The sequence below is a fragment of the Passer domesticus genome, chromosome 15 (assembly GCF_036417665.1).
Source record: "Passer domesticus isolate bPasDom1 chromosome 15, bPasDom1.hap1, whole genome shotgun sequence".
Classification (NCBI taxonomy): domain Eukaryota; kingdom Metazoa; phylum Chordata; class Aves; order Passeriformes; family Passeridae; genus Passer; species Passer domesticus.
Window position 1 is genome coordinate 5,254,468 of NC_087488.1, and position 14,027 is coordinate 5,268,494.

At 40.8% G+C, this 14,027-nt stretch overlaps 1 long non-coding RNA gene across 3 annotated transcripts in view; it reads left to right on the plus strand.

Annotated features, from left to right (window-relative positions):
- LOC135281571 (uncharacterized) overlaps positions 1-14,027 on the plus strand; it is a 311,787-nt gene that overhangs the window by 220,154 nt on the left and 77,606 nt on the right. For 2 of the 3 annotated variants that reach the window (XR_010348175.1, XR_010348177.1), the window contains one exon: positions 268-672. The exons of the other annotated variant lie outside the window; for it this stretch is intronic. This is a non-coding gene — a long non-coding RNA (uncharacterized LOC135281571). Of the gene's footprint in view, positions 1-267; positions 673-14,027 lie in introns of those variants that run through there. 3 annotated transcript variants of the gene reach the window in all.

The window sequence follows — 14,027 nt, forward strand, 5'->3', positions numbered from 1 at the left end:
GCATCCAGGTTTTTAGAAATCTTATACAAGGGTTAGGAAATCTCACTAGATTGTAGCACACACAGGTGTTCACTGAATAGGAGTCCAAATTAGCAAGTGAAGGGAGTAGCTCCTACAGAAATTCTGAGCGAGTCTAGGAGCGCCCAAGCCATCATCAGCCAATAATGACAGAGGACAGCTCTGGACTAGCATGTGAATGCTCAGATCCCATAACTCGACTAGCATGTGAATACCCTGTTCCCAAACTTTATATGTATCATTTCCCAGGTGTGGTATTGTTTTCTCCAAGACAGCTTTGTCCGAGCAGGAGATGGGATTCCTCCAACAGCAGACCAAAGACAGAGGACTACATGAATATTCAAATCCTTCCCCAGACACTCTTCTGTCTACTCGAAGACAGAATTCTTCCAGCATTGGACAGGGGATGAGGACCGCATGAATATTCGGAGAAAGAGAAAGAAACAAAGGAAACCTAGCTTCGGGCAAGAAAAATAGTATATAACTGTGGCTCACCAGAGTGGACTTTGTGAACTTCACAGATCTGATGTGAAAGGGGGTCAGATCTGTGTTCATCCAGTGTTGAGTCCTGGGCTCGACGCTGTCCTTTTGATTGTGGCTGGCAGAGACTGTATTTTGATTCGAAAAATAAAATCTATTTCCTTTTTATTTTAATCTGGCTTTCTCAAATTATAGATTTGGCCTGATCTGGTTGTTACCTTTAACATCTATAATCTCTGGGGCTTTGTAATTAACTCCTATACTTGACTCCCTTTTTTTATTCTTTCTCCTTGATTTCTACCTTCTTCTGTCTTCTTTTTCTTTCCTGGTTTGTTTTGTTTTTTTAACTTCTTTTCTTCTTTGTTTTTCCTGTCCCTTCCTTTCTCTTTAATTTCCATCATTCTTTTCCTCCTCCCTCTCCTAAAACAATTGTCAATCTAAAACAAGCAACAAGCATTCCATCCCATGCCTTGCTTAAAAAAATTTAAAAATCGCCTTTTTTTTGTAGAGCTATTGGATGTAGATGTGGCTTTGATGAATTTAAACCCAACACACACAAAAAGTAGGGCCCCAGCATGTGGATGGCTGGAATGTAGGAAAATAGAGATAGTGATGAAGGTAATCTCACCCCTAAGGAGTTACAGCTGTGCTAATTATCAAGAATGAGGAACAGGCCTGCCCTTAAATAGGCCACAGCTAGATCCAATTAGGATGGGTGTGGTAAAAGAGTAGGTTGGCTGGTCGAGAAGTTAGATGGAGTTTGTTGGTTCTGCTGAGAAGGAGTCAGTGCTGTGAGGAGCTGCCCATGAGAAACCACTAAGAAGGTATGAAACCTTTGCAATAAGATGACAGCACCAGCATTTCTGTGGCTGCCCTGTCTCCTCCAATCCACGGCTGTGACTTATGGGCTGTCTCAGACCACTTTTAAAAATTGGGATCTTAAACAGCTCTTGTTTAACACCTATTAACTGATGTTTCACAGATGATGTAAAGTGTAAAACCTTTAAACTTTCTGAAGAGCCAGCTTTAACCTGTCTGAATTTGCTACCAAATACCTGAGTTTTTAGAAACATTATTGGAAACTTCAAATGTATCATGCTGCTAGAATTGTAAAAATGTTTTAGCCATGCTGTGGTCAGAATTCAAAACTGTGGTTGTTCAGAAGTTCATGATGAAGTTAGTTTTCTGTTTTAATCAAATCATGATAGCTTAAGCTAAAGAAAGAGGGAAAAAAATCATGGCAGAGTTTTGGGAGAGAGAGGGAGGAGACTTCTGAAAATTCCTCAGAACACAGAATGCTGGAAGAAATCCCACTAATGAGAAGCACAGGTACGCTGTTCCCAGTGAATAATGTATCAAAAAGAACCAGTGCTTTTCACATTGCCTTATAAATAATGGGGTTTATCACGTGTGGGGGCGCATTCATGGATAAATAAATCAGTGCTTGGTTGAGGAGCTGCTGCAGAGTTCCAAATGCACAGTTTTACATTATAAAAGTCAAATTTCGTTGGCTGTGAAAAGTGACCTCTCCATACAGGCAACTGCAATTTTGATGGCGAAAATCACCTAAAATGCAAAAGACACTAAATGTTGTAACATGGTAGCACAGTCTCCTGCAAATTGATTTGCTTTTTGTTGATCCTGGTTTTTTGTTTTTGGTTTTTTTTTTTTAGTTTTGCCTCAAAGTGAAGATGGATTTCTGGTTTTGTGGTTCATTCTTGTCTTAAATGTGGTTTAACTTAAGTGTGATACAACTGCACTCAAATGTGCCAGTTATTTTTCTAACAAATTCCAGAATACTTAAAAATGGAGTTATTTTGTTGGGCTTAGTCACTTCAGGTTAGCTGTTGATTGCTTTTTGTTAGTAACACAGATATTTAGCACTGTTTTTTCTTATGAAATTTCTGTCAATTCCACAGATCTTATTTATTTTATTTGCATAGACCCATTATAAAATTATGTAGAACATGAAAGTTTCTAAGGGCCTTGTTCCCTTAATTAAACAATTAACTTGCCATTTTGGATTTGATCAAGAAATGATTGAACATGACAGACTGTCTCCCCTCTGGAGCACATAACTGTGTCAGGGTCAATCATGTTTCCTTTGGAGTCAGAGGGAAAGGGGCTTTCTCATAAATTAGAACATGCTCCTGATTTACAGTAGTAAGTACCATACATAACTGATTTTTTAATGTTCTTATAAGATTAAAAAAAAAACAAGCCATAGACAATTTAATATGTCAGCAAAGTGGTTATTTAAAAATCAAATTACAACAAGCTGAAAAGGCCCATCAGCTGAGCAAATTTTTTCAATAATTTAGGGAAATGAGAAAATAGTAACTAAAGTGGAAGAGCCTGGACAGAGGGATGGAGCTGTAAATCCTTGTGCTTCGCCTCAGGATCAAAGACATGTGGGTCCTAGGTCCTGAAATGTGGGAAGGATGGGGTGGCTGCTGGTGTTTTGGAGGCTGTGGAGGAAGGGATTTCCAGGCTGGCAACATCTCCTAGCCTTGAGGAGGGCTCTCCCCATGGGATTTAGTATACCCAGGTGCTTTCTTGTTCCTCAAACCAAGCTTGTCACCTGGCCAGTGCTGCTCTGCTGGCCTGTGTCACTGGGTCTGCCACCAACAGGGGGGTCACAGAAATCAGCATTAAAACCAAGCAGTGCAAATTTCCAGAGCATTTAAGAATCTGCCACCTCACACAATTTATGTGGAAAGTAATTGCTAAGCGTCCTGTGGATAATTTGTTTTTTCTTGCTTCAACTTCCTGCTGCTGAAGGCATTGTTGATTTTATTCCCAATTTTATTATAACTTAACTTTATTATGGTTTTAGACTATTTGCTGGAAATAAACATGTTCCTTATGCACTACTCAGAAATGAATAATTTTTAATGGTGCTTTTACCAGAAACCCAGGACTCTCTACAGCCACTTCTGCTCTACTGAAAAGAACACCCATCATATTGGCAGTTGTCCATAAGATGTTTGCAGAAACTGAGTGATTTGCATATTGGAAACTGTTCATTGATACATGGAATAACATTTTATTGTGGACATCTGGTCTGCTAAAAATCTGCCAAAGTTTGTATCAGATAACTGCAGCAATTCAGATTTATAGAAGGAATCTGTTCTGAAAATATGTTAAAATACTGCCCCTCTTTCACTTCTAGCTTTTAGACATTACTGTGCAAAAGCTGTTCTTCTTAAGAGTCTGAGTCTTCCCTGCAGAACAGCTTCTTGTGTTTGTCCCTAGGAACCTTATAAGGAACAAAGTACCTTCTTCATCTCCATTTATGATTTCAGTTATATACAAAGCAAAGAAATGTGCTCAAATATTTTAGGGCTGAACATAATAAATAAAAATTAACTTTCCAGCTAAGACAATCTATGTCTGTGCACTCTATAAAATTACTAAAGTGAACACATATGCTTGAGCCTCCCTGCAACAGCTGTAGGTTCTGTAGGAATAATTTAAATTCACTCTATTTCAAATACTTATTAGTTTAGGTTTGTGCGTTTTACATTAGAATGACAGTGACATGTCAAAACACAATTCAGTGTAGATCTAGTAACATGTACTGAAACCGGCCTCAACTACAAGCAATCAAACATCAACTTTAAAAAAAAAAAAAGGTAAGCTTTCCCTCTCAGGCTGAGTTACATTTTTGTTTTTATAAAAGAACAGTCCACTGAATTTCACCTAAAATAAATTGTCAAAACGAGTCAAAGGGCCCAGGGTTTCTGTCAATTGGACTGTATAGAGCAGTAATTAATTCTGTTATAGAGGTGTCAGCAGCTGAGAAATTCCTGAGCTGGAGCTCAGCCTCTGTACTGTCTGTGTTTGACTGGCACCAGTTTCCCTCTAATAATAAGGAAAGGATGCTGGCTCTGTGTGGCTTTTGGAGAGCACAGTGTAAGTTGCACTATTGACAAGGACCAAAAGGCCAAGCCCTGCTTTGATATACACAAAATAAATGAGTTAACTTTAACAGGGTGAAAAAACCCCACATTTTACACATTTCTGGGAGAGACCCAGCCATAATGAGCACTAATGTGCCTCCAGCCTGCAGGTCCACAGTGTGATTCTTTAAAGTAAATCTGGTTTCTGAAAGGAGCCTTTTGTGCCTGAGCCCTTTCAGACCTGCCCTGCCTGTGGACAGGAGCCCTGGTGCAGAGTCAGGCCTTGGAATGGTTGTTTCATGAAGCCATGCACCATTTCCCCCAGCAAAATGACCCTTTCCTTGGGGTAGGTGTCGTATGAGCTGGGATTCTCACCTCTTTGCCACCTTAATTATAGTTCTCTGACAATTTTTCACCTTCCCTGATGAAAATTCTCATTTTATTGTAGCATGAATACGTTGGGTAACTGAAGTACAGGTAATGATAGGAATTTCAAAGCCAGTCTGGTTGTTTTCATTCCATTTTCTTGAAACTTAAAAGGATGGCACCAGAAACGCAAAATGGCCAATGCTCCATGTTTTAAAAACATGTCATTTAATCAGCCCTCAGACAGCAAACATGGCTGAAAGAGTCCTAACTAGAACTGTGCAAACTATTTAAAACACCGGCCAGACGTGGTGTCAAGTTATTTCATTCCAGGCGTTATTTCACTTTGAACCTTTCCATGTGTTCCTTAACAAAGTGTCAGTGGTGTGAAAACTTACAGCCTATTTCAGGAAATCCAGGCTGATCTCTGACTCTCTATGAAAGCCACTGACAAACAAATATTTTCTTCCTTTTTTTCTCTGTTTGGTAGGCCATTTCTGCCTTCATCATGTTACGTGTTCTTTTGACTCAGGAGCAGTTTTAAAGTATGCCTGTAGCAGTAATCTGAGCTTAATTTTTTCTAAATTAACCAGCTTTGTGAATATCTCGTTGAAAAAGGAATTAAAGTGTGAGGAAAAGAGCAATGGGGTCTTTTTCTGATTTGAAGTTGGTTTTATTTTTTCCTTTGGTAAGGATTTGATGTTTTTTGGTGGTTTTTTTTTTTTTTGGGGCGGGGGGGAGTAGGGGAGTGATTTGTTGTTTGGTTTAAAATTTTTATTGCGTTTTGGGATTTATGGAGTCTTTTCTGGTTTTGGTTTTGTTCTTTTTTTGTTTGGTTAGGGTTTTCTAGTTGTTTTTGTTTTGGGGTGTTTGTTTTGGTTGAGTTTTTTGTGAATTTGTTTTCTGGTATTGTTTTTTGTCTTTTTTTTTTTTTTCTGTTTAAATCAGATTAATTCAACTCTCGCTAGTCAAATGTACTCTGATAAAATGCCCTTAGCAAGGAAACATTTTCAGTACAATCACATCTTTCTGATCTTAAGAGTGGAATTCCTTGAACTTTAGGCAGAGAAGTGGCCTAATTTGCCTTTTTGATCAGAAATAAGCAGTAGCATTGCATTTTGCTGGATGCAGGTTGATGGTAGCTAGGAGAGAAATGCCATCGTGGCTCCTGAGATACTTCTGGCATGTGAGGGATAAGGCAGAATGGATCTAATCTTTCAGCAATGGCAGATGTAAGTCTTGGTTTGGAAACAATCAGGACCCTGCTCAGTCTTTGCCCTTTTATTTTACCTTGTACTGAAACATTTGATTAGCAGTATGTCACTTGTTCCACTGTTATTTTTGGGTTCTGCTTTTCTTTCCTCCTCTTCTTTTTCTGGCCCTTAATTTGTTGTCTCTTTTTCAGTGTGATACTGTAGGCTTTCAGGATCTCATGATAGTTAAAATATTTACTGTAGAGTTATTTAAGTTTTCCAGCATGACTGAAGACATGCATTTTAATAATCTAGTTTTTCTTGAGCAGCTGGCTGATTTTTCTGCACTTAGCTCTGTGGCAGAGAAATGACTGTGTCATTGCTGTGTCTCAGTCAAGGAGTTCCCAGACATGAAGAACTGCAAACACACTCCTTTAGCACATGTGCAGGAGAATAGAACTCTGTTCTTGCACCCCTGACTGTGCACACAGTTTTGTCACTGCTGGTTCTACCTCTCAAGCCCAGGATAGGTGAAAGTGGCTCACTGCAGAAGGGTGGTTTTTGCTAGAGCATCTCCGAAAGGAGGGGGAAGCAGAAGGGTCTGTGCTCCCTTAAGAAGCTGAATAAAACCTGTAAAGTGTGGTAGGAACAGACTAGCCAGGGCTCACATCCAGCAGCTTTGCAACCATGCTTTCATCCAGGACTGCTGGAGGCAGTTCAGTTGAAATAGCTCCTGAAAATACAGACATCTCCCAAACTACTTGTTTAAAATCTGCCTCCAGTAAAATTTACTCCCCACAGCTCCTATTATCTCTTCTATCTGGAGCTGCCTCACGTCCTCCTTGCCTCCAAGTGTCTCACTGGGCATTGCTGCTGATGCACCATCAAGAACAACAGAATGCTGTCTTGTGTATAAGCCCTGGGGAGCCTGAAGCCTCACGAAGGCATTGTTTACAGCCTGTTCATGGGTTCACAACTCCTTTTGTGATACCAGGAGCTAAAACTGCCCATCATTTTAATGTAAAATGAGATTTTGTAGGGTAAAGTTTGTACCCCTGTGTCGGTATATTTTCTAATCTAAACTTGAATTGTTGATCGAGCTGGGGTTGACTCAAACAGTGAAATTTGCACTAATAAGACACCCTTTCTGTGGCATTTTGGAGCCTCAAAAGCTGAACAGTGTGTTGAAAATTTAACAGACAGGCTTTTGTATTTGATAACTGCATCAAACCTGCATGCCAAGGACTCCTCTAAGTGAGGAAAGGGTAGGATTTTACATTCAGCATGTGGAAGTAGGCTTTTGTAACTGTTAATTCTGGAAGGTTTCAGGCTTAATGTAAGACTGCCATAGAGTGGTGAGTTTGTTTATTCTTCACGTTAAATTCTATTGCAAGCTATGCAAGGGCAGTCAAAAATTTTCCAACAGCAAGTTTTCCCATCACAAAATAGCAATTCATTGAATTACAATATGTGTTGGGACAGGGTTGAATGGTTAAGACATGGCTTTCTGTGCTCCTCTTTTCTCAGAGGAAGTAGCCCTTGAGATCCCGATGTCAGGTGGCTGTTACAGCAGGCTCTGAGCTCAGCAAGCATTTCCAATCTTCATTCTCCCACTCCCTCTTCCCCCTCCACTGAAATTGTGCTCCCTGTTCACAATATTGCTGAGCTGTCTGTAATGATAAATGATGTGCCTTTCTTTAAATTTCCTTTCTGCTCAGTACTAGATATTGGCCGGCTTGGATGTGTGTTCTGGGTGGATAAATTACTTTGGCAAGTCATAGAGAATTTATGCACATGGCAACAGATGGACTCTGTGTGCTAGAATTTTCCTCTGTTATTCTAATTATGTAACTTGATTTTACCTGAGGCAATTATATTTTCATGAGCGAAGATCGATTTCTGGTTTTTGGGGTTTTGTTTGGTTGTTTTGTTTTATTTTGTTTTCCTTTTGGTTTGGCTTTTTTTGGTGTGAAATATGAACCTCTACACTGAACGAAATTTTGGTCTCAAACCTTGTTATAGGCCAAAGTAAAACTGGGCCATTACTCTGCTGCACATCACCCTTTAGTGAGCATCGATCTTTTCACATACATGACTTGTGTTGTCAAGTGGATCTTCAGAGTTTCAGAGAATAGAGCCTGGGGTTTGCTTCTTGATGGGGATTACTGGTATATAGTAAAGATAACTGTACCAAACATTTGTCAGGAATTCAAAATGTCTGCAACCAGGCTGTGCTAGAAATGAAAATGGTGTTGCTCCTAATTTAGAAAGTAATCTACCTTTAATAGTCAGGGGCTTTCCTTATTTCATCCTGTTGCTCTGTTTTTCTTTGTTTCAAAGGAAAGTGAAAGTAGCGCTTCCTGTAGAAAAGCAAAATAATTTCAGACCAGAGCATGGGCTGAGGAATGGATCCAAGACTCGGCTTCTGCTCAACTGCTGACACTTCTTTGTCCTTGCTTAGACTATGTCCCTAGTTGTGCTTTGGTGACAGCATATTTTCATGCAGCTAACTCTAAGAATTATTTTGGATAAATAAAACTGCTGCTCTTTCTGTTAGGGTTCTGTAGTATTTGGTACTTGCATAAGTAACTGACATAACTTTCAAAGAAACATGAACAGATATTTTGTTTACACTTTTGATTGGTTAGGACTTCCAAAAAGCATTACATTTTCTTTTAAATCCTGAGACAATACAGGAAGCGTATTTGAAGATGGAGAAGGGAATGGAGAGTCGGGCTGTTTCTCCAGTCCATCATGTATGTTTTACTCTCTTGCTGGGCTAAAATATCTACACTGGAGGTGAAGGCTGAGGGAAGAAAATCGCCTTTCTCTAGGGTAATCCTAGGGATGGGTTAGGGTTCGTAGCCTGTGGTTGGGGTCTGGCTCAGTGGGGGTCCCCAGGGGCAGGCACAGGTGGAGCTCAGGTGGCAGTCAAGGGCTGATGGCACGAGTTAAAGGTGGCCAGTGCCAGCCCCCCTGTCACACAGCCCTGGGAGCCCCCCTGGCAGCAGCAGTCCCCAGAGTGCTGCACTCGGGGCTCTGCCACAAACTCAGCCCATGACAGTGCCCCTGTGTCACCTTCTAGTGCTGGAGCATGGACCCTTAAGGACCGTGGACCTTTGCTCTGCAAGCCCTTGAAGAAATGCTCTGCTAAACAAAGCCAGCTGAGCATTTCCCTGCATCTACACAAAAGGGCAAAAATTCAATCCACACATTGCAGGTGATAGCAGTTTTCTGCCTTTTTTTTTTTTCATTTCCCCAGTAAATATTCTATTCAAATACAGAGTATTATGCAAACATATTTCTGTCTGAGTAATATTTCTGTTATACCAGGATAGCATGTGCCTGTAGCTCCCCCTCTCCTGAAATCCACAATTGCGACAACACAGTTTTTAATTCAAACAGTAAATCCCCACTCCTATAAATCCTTCCCTGCAGCTCCCCCCTCTCCTGAATAACAGTACTGTAAATAAGTGGCTGGTCTAAAAAAGAGTAGGTGGTGCATAATATTAAAAACAGTAACTTGTTGAGCAGAGCTATTTAAAAAAAAAATCTGAGTGCCACATAATAAAGGTACTATCAGCAAATACCAGCCTAGCATCTCAGCTAGCTTTACTGGGCTGTGAGTTATTGCTGTGGTCAATAGATCTCTTTTCTGTAGCATTCTGCTTATGTAGGTGATAAATCTTACAGTCTTATGGGAATAGGGTCAGGCTTCTGCTACTCTGCCCCATTATTTTTCTCCTACATCATTTAGAAAACTGCTGGACTGGACCATTTTTGGTGCAGTGACTTTTTGTTCAGGTACATGATAAATTTTATTGTGCATATTAAATTTTACCTCAGACCACATTTTAACGTCCATCTTAGATAGAAGGTGAAATGGAAATAAAATCTTAAGCAAAAGAGCAAATAAACATGAGAAGCAGAAAACAAATGCTATTTTTAATGAAATTTTTAGATGTAAAGCATGAAAACAAAAGTTTTTATGTTGGTCATAAGGGTTCTTTTTGAATGTTTTTCAGCTGGAGAATGAATAATCTAGTAGTGGCATTCAGTCAGACACTTTTAGTAATTCTGTAAGATCTGGGAATATTTTAAGTAATGGGTAGTTTGACATTCTTGCTGTTAGAGAGAGAGAAGTAAAGGAGGTGATGTTAGGCCCTGATGGACAAAGCTTTTGAATAATTCATATTTTGGTGCCACCCCTCAGTAGAGCCACCTGCCAGGAATCACAGCTTCTCCCTGGCTCCTGTGTGTGTTCCCTCATTTCCCTGGAGCTGCAGGGATGTGCTCCTGCCCCGTGGGAGCAGACAGTGAGAAGAGCAGGGCAAAGAGGAGCATGGTTTGTTTGTAGCCCCTGCTGTGGGTGAGCAGAAAAGACCTTTTGTTTTCTTGTCCATGTTTAAGGAAAGGGACAGGACAGCCAGCAGAGCTGAGGTGTGAAGGGCACACATTGGTGTCACAGACATTTCCAGGTGCCTTTACCACCAGGTGGCTTTAGCATCTTGTTGGTATCAATAATTCTGAGTTACATGCCTGATGCCACAATAAAACATCACCCTCCAAGGTGCATGAGGGCAGCAGAATCATCAGAAGACATGGCTGGACAAATTACTTTATTATTTATTTTTTCTTTGGCTACGCGTGTTGCATTAAAATGCTGAGTTGCCTTTATGGGACCTTGTTTGAGAAAGCAAGGACTGCTTTTATTTTGGACTGTCAAGTATGAAGAGTACTTGAGAACAGTGTTCAAATAGATAACAAGGTGCTGGAATGGGAAAGGAATGGTCTGGCTGTACTTGGATGGCAAAGCAGTAAATTTTTGCACAAAAGTATCAGCCCAGACATGGGGGGAACCCCCTAATTTTAAGGATAAAGGAGCAATGAAATAGGTTACCAGCCAGGAATTCTCTGTCACTACAAGTCCTACAGGAATAGAAAATGTCAGGGAGAAGTGGTGTGCTTGCAGGACCTCTGAATGCTCAATCAAACCCCATTTTCTTTGGATGTCCATGATATCCATAAATCTTTGTTTCCTGTTTGTTAACGCTGAGAAATTGGTTCAAACAGCTTTGCTGATTCTTCTTCTACTCCCTGTGTCAAACAAATATTTTCCCTTTTTGAGTAGATTTCTTCCTCACAGATGTTGCTGTTCCCTGGGCCTTTCAGGAAAGTCCTCTGCTGTCCTCTTTAATCTTCCACCCCACAGTGCTTTGGTAGTGACTGGCTTGGAGAGGACAAGTACTTGTGTTAGCAGTCCTTTTTGTGGTACCTGGAGTAAACCCTTCAGATGTCAGTAGGAAAGCTCTGTGGATGTAACAAGAGGTCTTTGATCACATCTTCGTTCATTAGTCCCCTGTGCCAGTCTAACGTGTGGGTTGGAGGCAGTTGAGGAGCAGCTGTTCAGCTGTGGGAAAACTTGTCAGCCACTGTTTCCACAAAGGAGAGGTGAATAGCTGCTGTGCCACTGGGTGAACTGGCTGTTAGTTTCACTGAAGACAGGGAGTTAATGAACTTGGTGTTGTGTTTTTATTTTTTTGTTTTTCATTTTAAACCTACTGACTGAAAGTTTTTTACGTTTTTGGCTATTAAGCTCTTATCTGTAAAGCCTTGCTTCACCTAATGCCCTGTGTGTGGTCTTCATGGAGTATTATTTAGTGCAAGTACTTCCTTTACATGATTGCTGCTTGTTAACCCTTTTTACCTACCATTGACATGGAAAGGCACACACACAAGTGATAAACCCTCATGTAGAAAATGTGCAGCAGTCTTGGTCTTTGGACTTTGCCTGGCCATGCTTAAAAAAAAAATGTTACCTGGTTTTGCAGAGCACTGACAGCATGAGAGCTGTTCTCTGTGTGCTAATGTCAAATAAAACTCTTAGCTGTGAAAATAGCTGCCCAACCAGAAAATAAAGAAGTGCACCACATTACTCTAACCGAGTTTTCATTTATTTTAAAATTGAATAAACAGCATAGAAAGAACAAAGTTTTCTCAATACACAAAATGGTTTCGTATTTTAGGGTCTAATAAAGGCAAGACCAAACAACAACAGGATTTTCTGTGGTATTGTTAGAGTGTAGAGTAGTTCTGATTGGATTATAGGGCAGTGGGAATGGGTCTGTGTGATGCTCTCCAGCATCTTTGGAGATGTTCCACAGCATAAATTGCTTAAATCTGTATCAGACTGATGGTGTCCACAAGCAGAAGCCATGCTTTGTGCGTGAGGGCTATGCATGCACGCCCAGCTTGTGTCCTGAGGATCATTAGGCATTTGCCATACACAGGAGTACTCCCATGCAGTAAGAAGTGAAGATGCCAGGAGCTGACTGCTGCTACCCAAAGCTGCTCCATCCCACTGGTGCTTTTAACCACATGTCAAAAGATGTTCAATTTTGCAGCAGTAGCATTTACTTTGTTGTCCTAAATGAATTTTTGTTGTGGAAACCTCTACTTACACTGAAGCACAGAGCCATGGAAACTGGAGTTGTCGTTAAAACTGGAAAGACTCTGACTAGAAATAAATCATAGCTGTAACAACAAGGTTCACTAACTGTTCAAGCATTGCTATCACTTCATAGAGCTGGTCAGTTTTTTCCATGTGTGTATCTAGTAGATGGCCTGTTTCAATCACAACCAAGCTATTAAGCCCCAGTGCAGGAGCAACTGGTGAAAAAATATTTGACATGGCTTATGAAAGGTCAGACTAAAATGTGTAATGATGCCTTTGGTTTAATAAGTATGTATCTTTTTCCAGAGTTTCTTGTTATGGAAGGGCAATGCTGCCAGTGAAGGGTCTGGAGCACAAGTTTAATGAGCAGTGGCTGAGCAGGCTGGAGCTCTTTAGCCTGGGGAAAATGAGGCTGGAGGAGACCTTCTCATTCCCCAAAACTCCCTGAGAGGAGGTGGTAAGTGAGGTGTAGGTCTGTCTTTTGTACCGACAAGTGATAGGACAAGAGGGAATGGCCTCAAGATTTGGGGAGGTTTAGGTTTGCTATTAGGAAATTGGCTATTAGGAAATATTTCCTCACCAACAGGTCATCAGTCATTGTACAGGCTGCCCAGAGAAGTGGTGGAGTCATCCCTGCAGGGTTTTGAAAGAAGTGTAGATGTGGCACTGAGGGACACTGGTTTGTGATGGCCTTGGCAGTGCTGGGGGAACAGGTGGGCTCGTGGCCTCAGAGGGCTTTTCCAACCTGAACAAATCTGTGATTGTTTTACCAGAAGGTTGTGGGCTGTGGAGGGACATGGAGACAGGAACATAAGAGGGAGATTGTCTTGAAATTATGAGGTCTGATCCTGTGATCCTGTGAAATCAACTGGTAACTTGCTGAAAAGAAAGAAAGAGATAGTTTTGGCTCTACCTTCAACACAGTATAATCACCCCTTAAACATGGACTTGGATTTAGCTCTCTCAAGTAGAGTTGATCTTGGCTCTTTCCAACCTAGAACTCTGTCCATGTGCCACTTGTGGTGTGAAACTGTCAGAAATGGCAGAACCTGGAGAACGCCTTGAGTAGGGCATTGCAAAGATGAAGCACTTCACTGGCCCCACTCCTAACAGTGTGCAATTGGAAAAGGTTCCTCTTTCAGCTGCCTCTTACCTTGACTGGCAGAGAAAGTCAAGGCTGTGCCTGGCTGTCCCCAGCCACACACGTGGCACTGGAATGCAAATTTCCCTTGGCTGCCTGAAGGATGTACCAGACTCTGAGCCAGAGGCTCTGCCTTCCACAGCACTTCTCCTTGTTTGGGCTTTTCTTTCCTTTGGGAAGGGATTCTCTAGGTTTTGTCACTCTTCTCTATGCAGGCAGGATTAAAGTGAAGACATAAAAAAAGCTCCTTAAAATTTTTCAAGAACATTGGCAATTGATTCTTAAATTAGATGACCTTGCAGTTTATTGTATGCAGGAAGGAACAAATTGTTGAAAAAGATAACATTAAAAATAATGAGCATTTCAAGTAAAAGAATTCTAAAATTCTGTGAGATTTTCTGCCTGAGAATATCACTATACCATATAAAGAATTTCAAGTGCTTTGCATTGGCAATTTTGAATCCTGAATGGCA